Source organism: Papaver somniferum, chromosome 2, assembly GCF_003573695.1.
Source record: "Papaver somniferum cultivar HN1 chromosome 2, ASM357369v1, whole genome shotgun sequence".
Classification (NCBI taxonomy): domain Eukaryota; kingdom Viridiplantae; phylum Streptophyta; class Magnoliopsida; order Ranunculales; family Papaveraceae; genus Papaver; species Papaver somniferum.
The window spans coordinates 12,897,243-12,908,553 of NC_039359.1; the positions used below are offsets into that span (position 1 = coordinate 12,897,243).

At 31.8% G+C, this 11,311-nt stretch overlaps 1 long non-coding RNA gene across 1 annotated transcript; it reads left to right on the forward strand.

Annotated features, from left to right (window-relative positions):
* The first annotated feature begins 6,473 nt into the window (after positions 1 to 6,473).
* LOC113346935 lies at positions 6,474 to 9,199 on the forward strand. Its single transcript, XR_003358673.1, has 3 exons — positions 6,474 to 6,973; positions 7,065 to 7,138; positions 8,836 to 9,199. It is a non-coding gene; the product is annotated as an uncharacterized LOC113346935 (long non-coding RNA).
* Positions 9,200 to 11,311: the final 2,112 nt, after the last annotated feature.

Genomic DNA, 11,311 nt, shown 5'->3' on the forward strand with positions numbered 1-11,311 from the left:
CGTTTCTCTGTTTTGTAAAATATCACAAAAATACTTTTATAACTCCAAAAATTCTGAAATTTTACTTGGATAACTATCAGGATGTCTACTACGTTGTGTCAAAAGAGTTCATCGAAATTCCTTCTAGGTTAAGATATAAACTCGAAACTCTACAGCTGACCAAAAATTCGTTTTTGTTTTTCACTCCACAATTAACATCCATGATTCACAAACCAACCAACCATTTTCGATTATTAAAAATTTTAATGTCTTAAAATTGTTGGGTGCAATAATCAAAAACAAAGAAAAATCAAATAAGCAAAAGTTATTGATACTTAGCTCATTTATAATGGAAGTGATCGATTTGATGAAACGGACGAGCTCCCCATATCTCCGCAACAGCAACAAGGCAAAACTTTGGAAAAACAGAGTGAGTCACGTGTTCAACACGTTGCCCTTAAGACATTAGCGCCCGGATACACTCAAGAGTGATGCTATAGCCCTCACATGACGGATATCGCCAGGATAAAACACCCTACTACACCTACTACTAGCATATGTAGTAGAGCTTGGCAACTCCGAAAAAACCATAAAGGAAAATCTCGAACACTAGAGAAAACAATATAATATGTTTTTTCCCTTAGGGGTCCCTCTAAATATAGAGCAACCCCTTTCCCATATATTTTACAAAAGTAGTGAATTTGTTTATACAATTGACAAATACAACTTAAGAAGAAAAACTCCCCGATGTGGGACTAAAAGGTTTATATATTTTCTTAAAACTACTAAAAATTTGAAACTCCACAACGTGGGACTAATAAGTTTCATTCACAAAAGAAAACAATAAATTATAATTTTTATTAAAACTTTAAAAAATTATTTTTTATTAATCGTTTTCCAACATTCATTTGACTGTAACTGTTACTTTATCGATTTTGGATTTGATTTCAGATTTTTTTTATGCGATTTCAAAAACCTAATTACTCACCTTGGTTTCAATTTCAGTTTCTTATCCGATTCATGAGCTTAGACATATGTCATTATATGGAAAAATATGGTTTATGTTGGTACAAACAATCAATTCAAGTTTATTTGTTTGGATTCCAAGAATCTGTTGTAAACTCTCTAACAGTCAGCTTAAATAATTAATTGCCATTTGATGGTTAAACCATGATTGCGATGTACTTATCAATCTCAGAAACTATCAGTTCATATAAATTAGGATTGGAAACGTATTGAAATCGATATTTGGTGGTTAATTGATACACTTCTTCCGTATAGTTTAGTACAGAAAAAGTACAAATGCTTCTCCTAACTGTAGTAGGGGATTGTACAGATTGCTTTTCCTCGCATCATGCAAAGAATTGTGGAGCCATATTTTGTGCCGCAGTGGTATGTTGATTTTTATCTTGTATGTGTTACTCCTATGTATAATATCTGGATCCAAGAATGATGCTTTTAGTTCTATTTAGAGCTTCTTGAGGAAAGAGTTGGGCACTTAGGCTGTATCCAAGTCACGTGGAGGCTGATTTCCGAAGGAAAACATTAGTATTTGTATTCTAATGGGATAGTATCAAATTTCCTCGAGTTCTTGACTCATAGAAGTACCTAAACTTATATATAGAAGTTCTGCATAATTGTTGCTTGTTAAGAAAACCAAGTGGGTATAGAATGATTATCGCATTTTTCCCTAACCAAATAATTTATGTCAATCCCCAAATTTTAAGAGCAAGCGTGTCAAAGCGCAAAAGAAGAAGTTGGGGATGGCATGAGATTTCCATGCTTATCCTAATTAAACTTATTATTTTCTATCATTTTCCCCAGTCTTATGTCTTTCACAAAAGAATTTTTTTTTCTATTCAGGTTTCACTTGCCTATTGCATATTATGGACCGGCATCATCAATAATTGTATCTGGAACAGATATCATTAGACCCAGGTTAGTGAATGTCCTTCCTATGTTTTGTTTCGATTACCTGGCTCGTGAAGGTTTCACCTGAATATACTAGCAGTCAAGAATCAATTTTTGATGACAAACTGAGACTCTAGGAGGTTGCATCGTTCTGGTTGCTAGCCAAGATATTGTGCACTTAATGATCCTTTACTTAAAGGAATAACCAAGAAATTTATCTTCTTCATTTCTTAATTCTCACTTAGATTAGTATCTGTTTGCATTCATGTGATGCTTACCTACAGATGAGCCATTATTGATTCTAATGATGAACCAGAGAAGAAAGAGTATATAATTGCTTAAGTAACAATACCAAAACTTTGTTTTCCTGATAATTTAGTATTCTTTTTCATGCTCATTGTCATCCTTTAGTCACCAAGAGCCGTAGCAAGGTCGGGAATAGGAGCGAAATTTCGTAAGTGTTTCAAAAATGAAATTCGGGGAACGAATCGGGAGCGTAAATAAGTTTTATAGATTAATTAATAGTACTGCTAATTTTCATAATATAGTAATAAACAAAATGAAAAACATTTAGAAAATATTATCAAAGTGCCTATTTTCAAAACATTAAGAAAATGTATTGACTATGTGTCATATATAGATAAACAGAGAAAGTTTAGAAGTCTCTAGAACTTTTAGAATCTAAAATGATTTATACAGGACGATGATTGATGACCTGGTGTACGAATAGTTGGGTTTATGACCCTTCAAAACCTTTGTGATACAATGGGACTATTGTCCAGTTATTTATATGCTCCGATAATGTAAGATTATGACGAAGAATTGATTAAGAACGGACATAGTATGTATGAAACCAGGCTAATGTTAAGATAAATATGTAAAACAGTTAGTGATTAATCACTTTTGTGCTTGTCTTAGCAGGCTGTTAAGATAAGTATAAAATTAAATAATGTTCAGTAATGCTTAGATCGTATGAAATGCTTAACTTCCACTTCAAAGTTTTCTTTTCACATGGGAATGATATCCAATTGTTCAGGGACTTACTAGGTACAATACCTACAGTATGCATGTTTAATTTTTTCTGTTTACGTATATAAACCCCATATTTTGCAGTTTTTGGGTGTAGTACCACCTTTGTCGTTGTGCAATCTTTTTTTGCTTTATGTCTTTATCTATGTAATCTAAGAAGCTGGAATGATATTAGAATTAAGTTTGGTATTACACGTTCAAATTTCAGTAGAGATGGTTTGAAATTAAACATGTTTTACATTTAAGTACATGTGCATGATACGGTTTGCCCCGAACAACCAATTTTAAATTACCCGATTAAGGTGAACTGGTGTCGTTTGGTAATATCATCAGAACCGAGGTTGGTTTATTAGAAATGAGGTTGCTACGAAGATTCACGGTTGCTGCATACAAGTCGTACTTCGATACGGAGAAGTTGCAGCGTTTTATTTTTCAGGTGTACATAGTTGTACACATATGATTATTTAGGTGTACATAGTTGTACACATGTTATTCATTTTAAACTCTAAGAAACTAGGTAAAACACTAATGTTTACACAGTTGTACACACATGTTATGTCATGTAGGTGTACATAATTGTCCACATGTTGATTATTTAGGTGTACATAGTTGTACACTTGGAAGAACTGTAATTTATGTATACAAACCAAAAATTATGGAAAACACTAATATGTACATGTGTTGGATTTTTCTTATAGGTGTGTACATGGTTGTACACCATTGTAATGATTGGCGATTTAGGTGTGTACATAGTTGTTTACCAATTTCACTCAATTTAGTAATGATTTAATGCTTATTATAAAACAAAGTAAAGATATATGAGATCGATACCATTCTATCCGACAATATATGTTTAGATTCATATATTAAATGCAATAGCATATATGGTCACATATATCTATTGCATTTTTTTTCTTCTTATAACCATCCTTTTAACTGCCAAAGAGGTTCTTTTTTTTGCCAATTAACATAAACTACGGCCATTTATCATACGTGTTTGAAGTAGGTGGCAGCCTATGTAAATGAAGTAACGTTCAGTGATCTTGGGAGTAAACTTTGGATACAAAGTAGGTATTTAATTGATATCTACTGCTATAGCTCATGTTACCAACTGTAAGCATAGGTTCTTAATTTTAGTAGGTATTTAATTGATATCTAGTTTAATGAATTTTATCTTAGGATCAATTTAGTCAGACTCATATTTTTTCGCAAATATCAACTGTAATACCTAAAGTGCTCTTTCATTTGATGTGCACATAGTACATGTTGATTGTTAATGTGTACATAAGTTTACACCTGTTGATCATTGATGTGTACATAATTGTACACTTATTGATTATGTAGGAAAGGCATTTGATTCCATTTTTTTGAATTTTGGTGAAGGGATGTGCCGACAACCTCCTACCCAAGAATTGATTTTCTAGGAATTTAGATGGAAATGAATAGAGGGTCCACCGCATCTTTTGGGGGTAAACTCTGTTGTACTTTTTTTGTATTACTAAATTTAGCTGAATATGTATGATTCGCGACACCAAATATCATTAATTAATGATTATAGGAATTAATGTTTGTGGTAAGATGCATTATAGTTGGATATATATAGAATTTCAAACTCATTACATGCATTCGAACCTTATTTCTCTCCGGCTCATAGGTTTCGCCAAGTCAATTCTCGCGGGATGCAGTTTCAGCGCGAGGTGAGTTAAACTTGCTTATAGTGGTAACAATATTTTTGGTGTTCGCAAGTTGTTTGTACAAGGTTTTGGTCCAATTTACTTAAACGGCTTATCATTTGAAGATTTTAACCTGGGTGACAATTATTGCAACTAGGGATTGGTGAAGATAATGTTGCAGACATTACTCAAGATGTGCAACGAACGACATGGAAAATCATTGATCTAGGTGAGTTTTTTTTTTAATCCGTAACTAGGAGGTACGAAGTTGTGCACATGTGAGAAATGAAACGTAGTTGGTTATGGGGATTCTTCATAGTGTTTTCGCTTATATTATTTTATGGATATTCAAATGGTTGTCGCCTTGTTGGTGAGAGGAACCTGGGTCACAAAGTTATACACATGTTGATTTTTAATGTGTATATACTTATATACATGTTAATTCTTACTGTGTACATAGTTGTACACCTTTTGATTGTTAAAGTATACATAGTTGTACACATGTTGATTGTTAGTGTGTTCATAATTATACAATGTATATTGTTGATGTATACGTAGTTATACACGTGCTGATTATATCATACCCTGATGTACCTTTGGCATCAATTTTTTTTCTTCGTTTTATGGATTTAATTTAGGAACTCACAAGCTCAAAATGGTAGAGAGCCCAAGCCTTCACAAGGTTTTTGGAGGTTGATGGTTCAAATCCATCTGAGTTTTCATATATTATGTTATACAATATGGGTTGTTGTGTACATACTAGTGCATCTGTGTAAATCCACTGAAATAGATTAGTTTGTAGGAGAATATGGTTATTTGTTCCATGCTTTGTATGGTTGTACATATATGTGCACGAGTGTATTTTCCATGAAATAGAGGTTGATGTGTGGGTATGAATGGTCAATTTTATATATGAATGTTTTGTAGGGTACAAAGAAGGTCAGGTTTGATCATGATTGATCGTTTCTATGAATGTTCTGCAAGGATGTACATATAGATGCACCAGTGTATTTTCCATGAAAAAGTAAATTTGTGTGTGGTTATGAATAAATGGTTTCAGGCATGTTGCAGGGGTATACAAAGTGGAAAATTAGGTTAGTGGATATGAATGATCAATTTCATCCATGTTTTGTTGGTGTATACAAAGTGGTGTACATGTGAAAAACTGACTGCATAAATTTTTAGAAGTTTCGTGCAGGTGCACTTTTTGTACACATCAAATAATCAAGTGAAAATTATTTTTTTTTAAAGTGAAAATAATTTTTTTTTAAAAGTGAAAATTATATAGCCATATGGGTACTCATTTTGTAGCTATCTAAAAGAGCTTTCCGAATATATAAAGCTTGTGAATTTTGGATGAGCGGTTCGAAAGATAAATCGTTTTAAAATTATTTTTATATTATTTAACATTGGTGACGTCATCATAAGTCACTATGGACTAAATAAAAAATATTTGGATTAAATTGTAAATATCAAGGGTTATTAATGTACTTTCTATATTTCAAATAAATAAATGACTGATTTGTACCTAGTTGAATGCATGTGGACTAACTAGTATATTTGGATGGAATTTTGGACTAAACCGTATTTTTCCCTAAAAAAAATTTATGGACGGCAAACCATCCCCATGTAGCAAAAATATATGCCTTGCACAGCATACCAGCAACCGTCCGGGACGTTTTGGGTATTGTCTTTCTTGAGTAATTTATTCTTATGATCCTAAATATTATGGGCCTTATTCTCTTGGCCCCAGGGTTATTTAAGAAAATTGTCAAATTATTTCAATGTCCCTAGAATATTATAGAAAGTAGGATTACCAAAATAACCTCAGATAAAAAAAGAAAACAAACAACTACCACTTTCATTTTCAATTCACGGTCTTGCATCTCTCTCTTCACCTCTTTCTCTCTCACAGAGAATCTCGGCCAGAAAATTTTCAATCGATTCACAGTTCTTCATCATCGTAGTTGTTTAGGATTTTAAACCATTAATCTTAGTAACTTGTTCTCATAATCGATTTCATTTATTCGTCATCATCAAAAACAATTTAATTACGGTTTTGTGAGAAAAAATTAGAGAAAGATGAGATCTCAGTGAAGAACAATTTGATCTCTAGTTTCAATATGAAGCAATTGAAGAAAGAAACTCATCTACATGTTGAAAACAAAAATCATTAACTCTTTCATTTTTGCTGCTGCAAATCTTCATCATCTTTTTCGTCGTCGACTAATCATCTTTATCATCTTTTTTTGATTCTAGTGTAGTAATCTAAATGGGAAAGAAAAATCCTAGAAAAAAATAAGAAAGAAATTGAACCAGATTCAGAAAGAACTTAAACAGAAGAAGAAAAACATTGTTTCAAGTAAAAAAACCAAAAAGAGGTAAAAGTTCTGTTGATTTCCCTTTTTATTTGTACATAGTTGATTTAGTGAATGTCACCTGAACAAACTAAATTTTTTATTGTTTTTGTAGGAAGATTAAATAAAAAGAATAAATCCACATCTAAGAAACGTACTAATACAAAAATCGATCGCGATGAAGAGAAGGTAGCAAACCCTAATTAAACAGCATAATACTTTTCAGAATTCAATTGATTGATACATTGAAAGATATTGTTTTATATTTTGCTAATCTGGGTAATAGTATCATGCTATTCTATTTTGATTGAATACTTTCTACACAGATCAAGTTTCTTCAAAATTTTCAGTATGTATTCTACTTTTTTGTATGTTGATATCTTCCTATTATTGAACTTTTATCGATGTTCTTTAGTTCATGTATAGTGTATTTCAACATCGCATTTACGGTTGTAAACGTTGTGCGTTTCTGCATTTGAGCAGGGCAAAACCAATAAAAATTTCTTCATAACCACCACATGCACTCTTGAAATTAGTAGATGAGAAGTAATAAAAGCTTCCAATTTGATCTTGGAACCATACAGTACAGGTGTTTGGACTATTTTTTCACATTTTCTCTATCTAAAATTAATGAACTATTGGTGTATTATCTCTTGTTTAATACGTGGAGTCTAAAGTTTGTGTTTTCCATGGATTCCAGTCTCTAAGGATGAGCCTTAACGATAGAAAACACCTAGGGACGCCTGATGAAATTTTGATTAATGGAAATGGACCATACCAATCTAACAACACGTTTGTTCCCGATGGCATGTGTTATGCAACTTTCAAAGTCTAACCAGATATTTATCTTAGGCTCTTGGGTCACCATACTCTTAACTAAATAATATTAGTCAGGGATCGTTCATGTGAGTAATATCTTCACGTAATGAATTTTAGGGTAATTTGTACTTGAAAATGTGCGAAAAATAGTTTTGTGAATAGTATCTACACAAAAAAAAAATGGTGTGAGTAATATCTTCACAGAATGAATTTTAGGTAATTTGTACTTGTTGTTTAATTGGTACTTGTTGTGCAGATACATGTGTTTTAGCTCATGTAGATATGTGTTAAATTTCATGTTGATCAATATGTGAAAAATTTGTAGAGAAACAAACGTGTGAATAGTTACTGCAAAGAATAAAATTTGTTAGTATTCCCCGCACAGATTATATTTTAGTTAAACGTTGTACTTGTAAATTAAACTAACTAATCAATAAATCATTGCACATATTGCATTTTAGTTAAAAGTTGTACTTTATATATATTGTTCAATGATTTCGTCGATCTAAGGATATTATTTGCATTGATCTAAAGTTTGTGGAAATTCCTGAAATTGATTTTGTTATTAGAATGTGGACTTTGTTATAATTATTAGCTGGTAAAAAAAACTTGAGTATGTTACTTAATTACTCGTCCATATAGTTCCATGGAAAACAGTAGTGTTGTTGTTGTCATGTTGCTGCAGTTTCTTGTGAATATTGTCTGCACAGATCTACTTGTGCATATTTTTAGTACAGATTAAGCGTGTGCATGTTTTCTACACAGATCAAGATTATTCGAAATTTTTACTATGTATTTTACAGTTGACAAGCATTTGGCGCAATTAGAAACAATTAGTTTGCAATTATCTTTAGAGGAGTTGTTTGTTGTTTCGAATGAAACCTAAAAGCGCAAGTTATGACCAATTTCTGATGTACATTTACTCAATTGAAACATAAAAAATATGATATTTGTATCTGCAGGTCATATTAAACAATATGAAATTCATGGGTCATGGAATTTTCCTCATTGCCTGTAATGATTTTTCTCTACAACTAAAAGCCTCATATTTTTAATGTTCTCTGCAGATATTGTTGGTACAAAGCATGTGAAGGTGATCTAATTTCTTTGTCTACCTTGTTTTCTTTAGTTTTGTACACCGAGTTTAAGAGGTGAGAGAAATCTCGAGAACTAATTTTGTACACTTAGTTAAGGGTGAGAAAAATCCTAAGAACATAAGGATGGATTTGCAGTATAGTTGGATATTATGAAAATAATGTCAAGTATATCGAACCATGTCGGTGTCGACACTAATGGATTATAGTATGCTCAGGCTGAATATAGTTTAGTATGCCACTTTGTTGGCTTTTCATTCAGTTGATGTAAATTTTGTTAATCTATTTTCTTTTCTATCGTTTCAAATTATACCATAACTTTCATTTTTACATTCTATTTGATGTATTGAGACACATTTTCAATTTAAGCTAGAAAGAAAATACAGATTATCAAAATGTTTCTCAAAACTCTAAAGAGTACTACACAGCTTTTTACTACTCGCATCTTTTCACTACAAAGGTTATATGTTTCTGCAATGATTTCATACAACTCTGTTGTAGCTCCCTTTAACGAACACCAAAATACACAACTCCATCATGTATTAGACTACCTCAACAACCCTTCTACATCCTACTTCAGTTCCAATTGCAATCCAGGATGAGAAAAGCCCTACTAACAATGGATTCCTTTATAGGCAGGATAAAGTCATCTTAGCTGACTTTCTTAAAGTTATCACTATCAACTAATTTAAAAACATTCATCCACCTGCAATTAAGTTGAACAAAAAGTATGCACCAATTCCTTCTGTGTAGAAAATATCTACAAGATTTGGTTTGTGCAGAAAACATCCACAAATTAATTTTGTGCCAACAATCTCAACAAATTCAATTTGATGCATAAATTTAATATATGAAACAAATCACACAATACCAAGAGGGAGTGGAAACAAAAACAACCTTAACTTTAGACACATAATACATCCAGAATTTACTCTGTGCAGAAAATATCCAAAAGTTCATTTTACGAATAAAAAATCAAAAAATTCAGTCTAATTCAAATAATTGATTATACTTTCTATACAAAAGGTCAAAAAACAAAAATCATTGGATCTATGCATATTTTCTCCACAGACCGAATTGATGCATATTTTGATGCTTCTTACAGACCATGACAATGGAAAAAGAAACACAGAAGGTAGCATAGAAAGACCAATTACGTGCACTCAAGCAAATGCGTGAGCTTGACTACGCCAATATATTCGAGTTTGGTCCATGAGTGCTTTCTTTCTACATAAGAAAAAAAACAAGTTATTAAAGAAATGTACTAAGATTACTTGAAATCCAATTGATCTAATAGATCACAAGCCCGTGATGCAGTTGGTTATCCATGAAACTACAAGCACAACTAAGCCATAATTATTTGTTCATATTTAAAATCTTAATATCTAAAGCTTCTGCTTTTCGAGGTAGCTAGTTTGTGCAAAACATATGCCAATTCCCTATGTGTAGAAAATATCCACAATATTTGGTATGTGCACAAAATATCCACAGTTTACTCTGTGCAAAAAATATCCACGAGTTCATTTTGTTGATAAAACATCAAAAAATTCAATTTGATTCAAATAATTGATTACCGAATGTGTGCATATTTTCTACACAAAGGTCAGAAAACAAAAATTATCATGTGTATATCCTCTCCACGGGATGAAACGTGCACATTTTCAGCACAGACTGAAGTGATACATGTTTTGATGCTTGTTACAGACCTTGACAATGGAAAAATAAAACATAGAGCATGGTAGCATGGAAAGGAAAATTACATACGCTCGAGTATATCCAAAGGAAAGGATAAAGCCAAAGAGGTTGAAAACATAACCAGTAAGTTCATACTTAATACAGCCTATTAAGTTAATATCAAATAACATCTACACATCCAAGAAGATAAAAACTAAGAAGATACAATCTAAGAGTGTCAGAGTCTGAAGACTACATAAAATTGCAAATTATGTATATTCTATAGATATAAACACTCAAACTGGATATATTATTAAGTTAGAAATTATACCACTTCCTGCTAACAATGATCTTACGTAAGATATTCTATAGATATGTGTGATTCTACACGAATTGAACATTCAATGATGCTTGTAGAGATATGAAGTTTTTCACCAAGTTATAATCCACCCAAACCAGAACAAGCATACAAACTATATATACTAGAAGTGCAGGAAATCTATAGATTTCAGAAACCATAAATTACTAAAAAATCAAAAGTCAAAAATCAAAAATCAGAAACAATACCTTGATTCCCATTTTTCCAACAGTTATCATCAGAGTCCTTTCGTATTTACTTCAAAAGTAAGTAAATAAAAACTATGAGACGAATTAGTATAAAACTTTTACATATGAAAAATATACAACTTCTAAAAAATTTGATTATATAAAGTAAAAAAATTACAAGAATGTTACCACTGGTCCCAACTGGTTCAGTTAAAGAAGCATTCCTTGC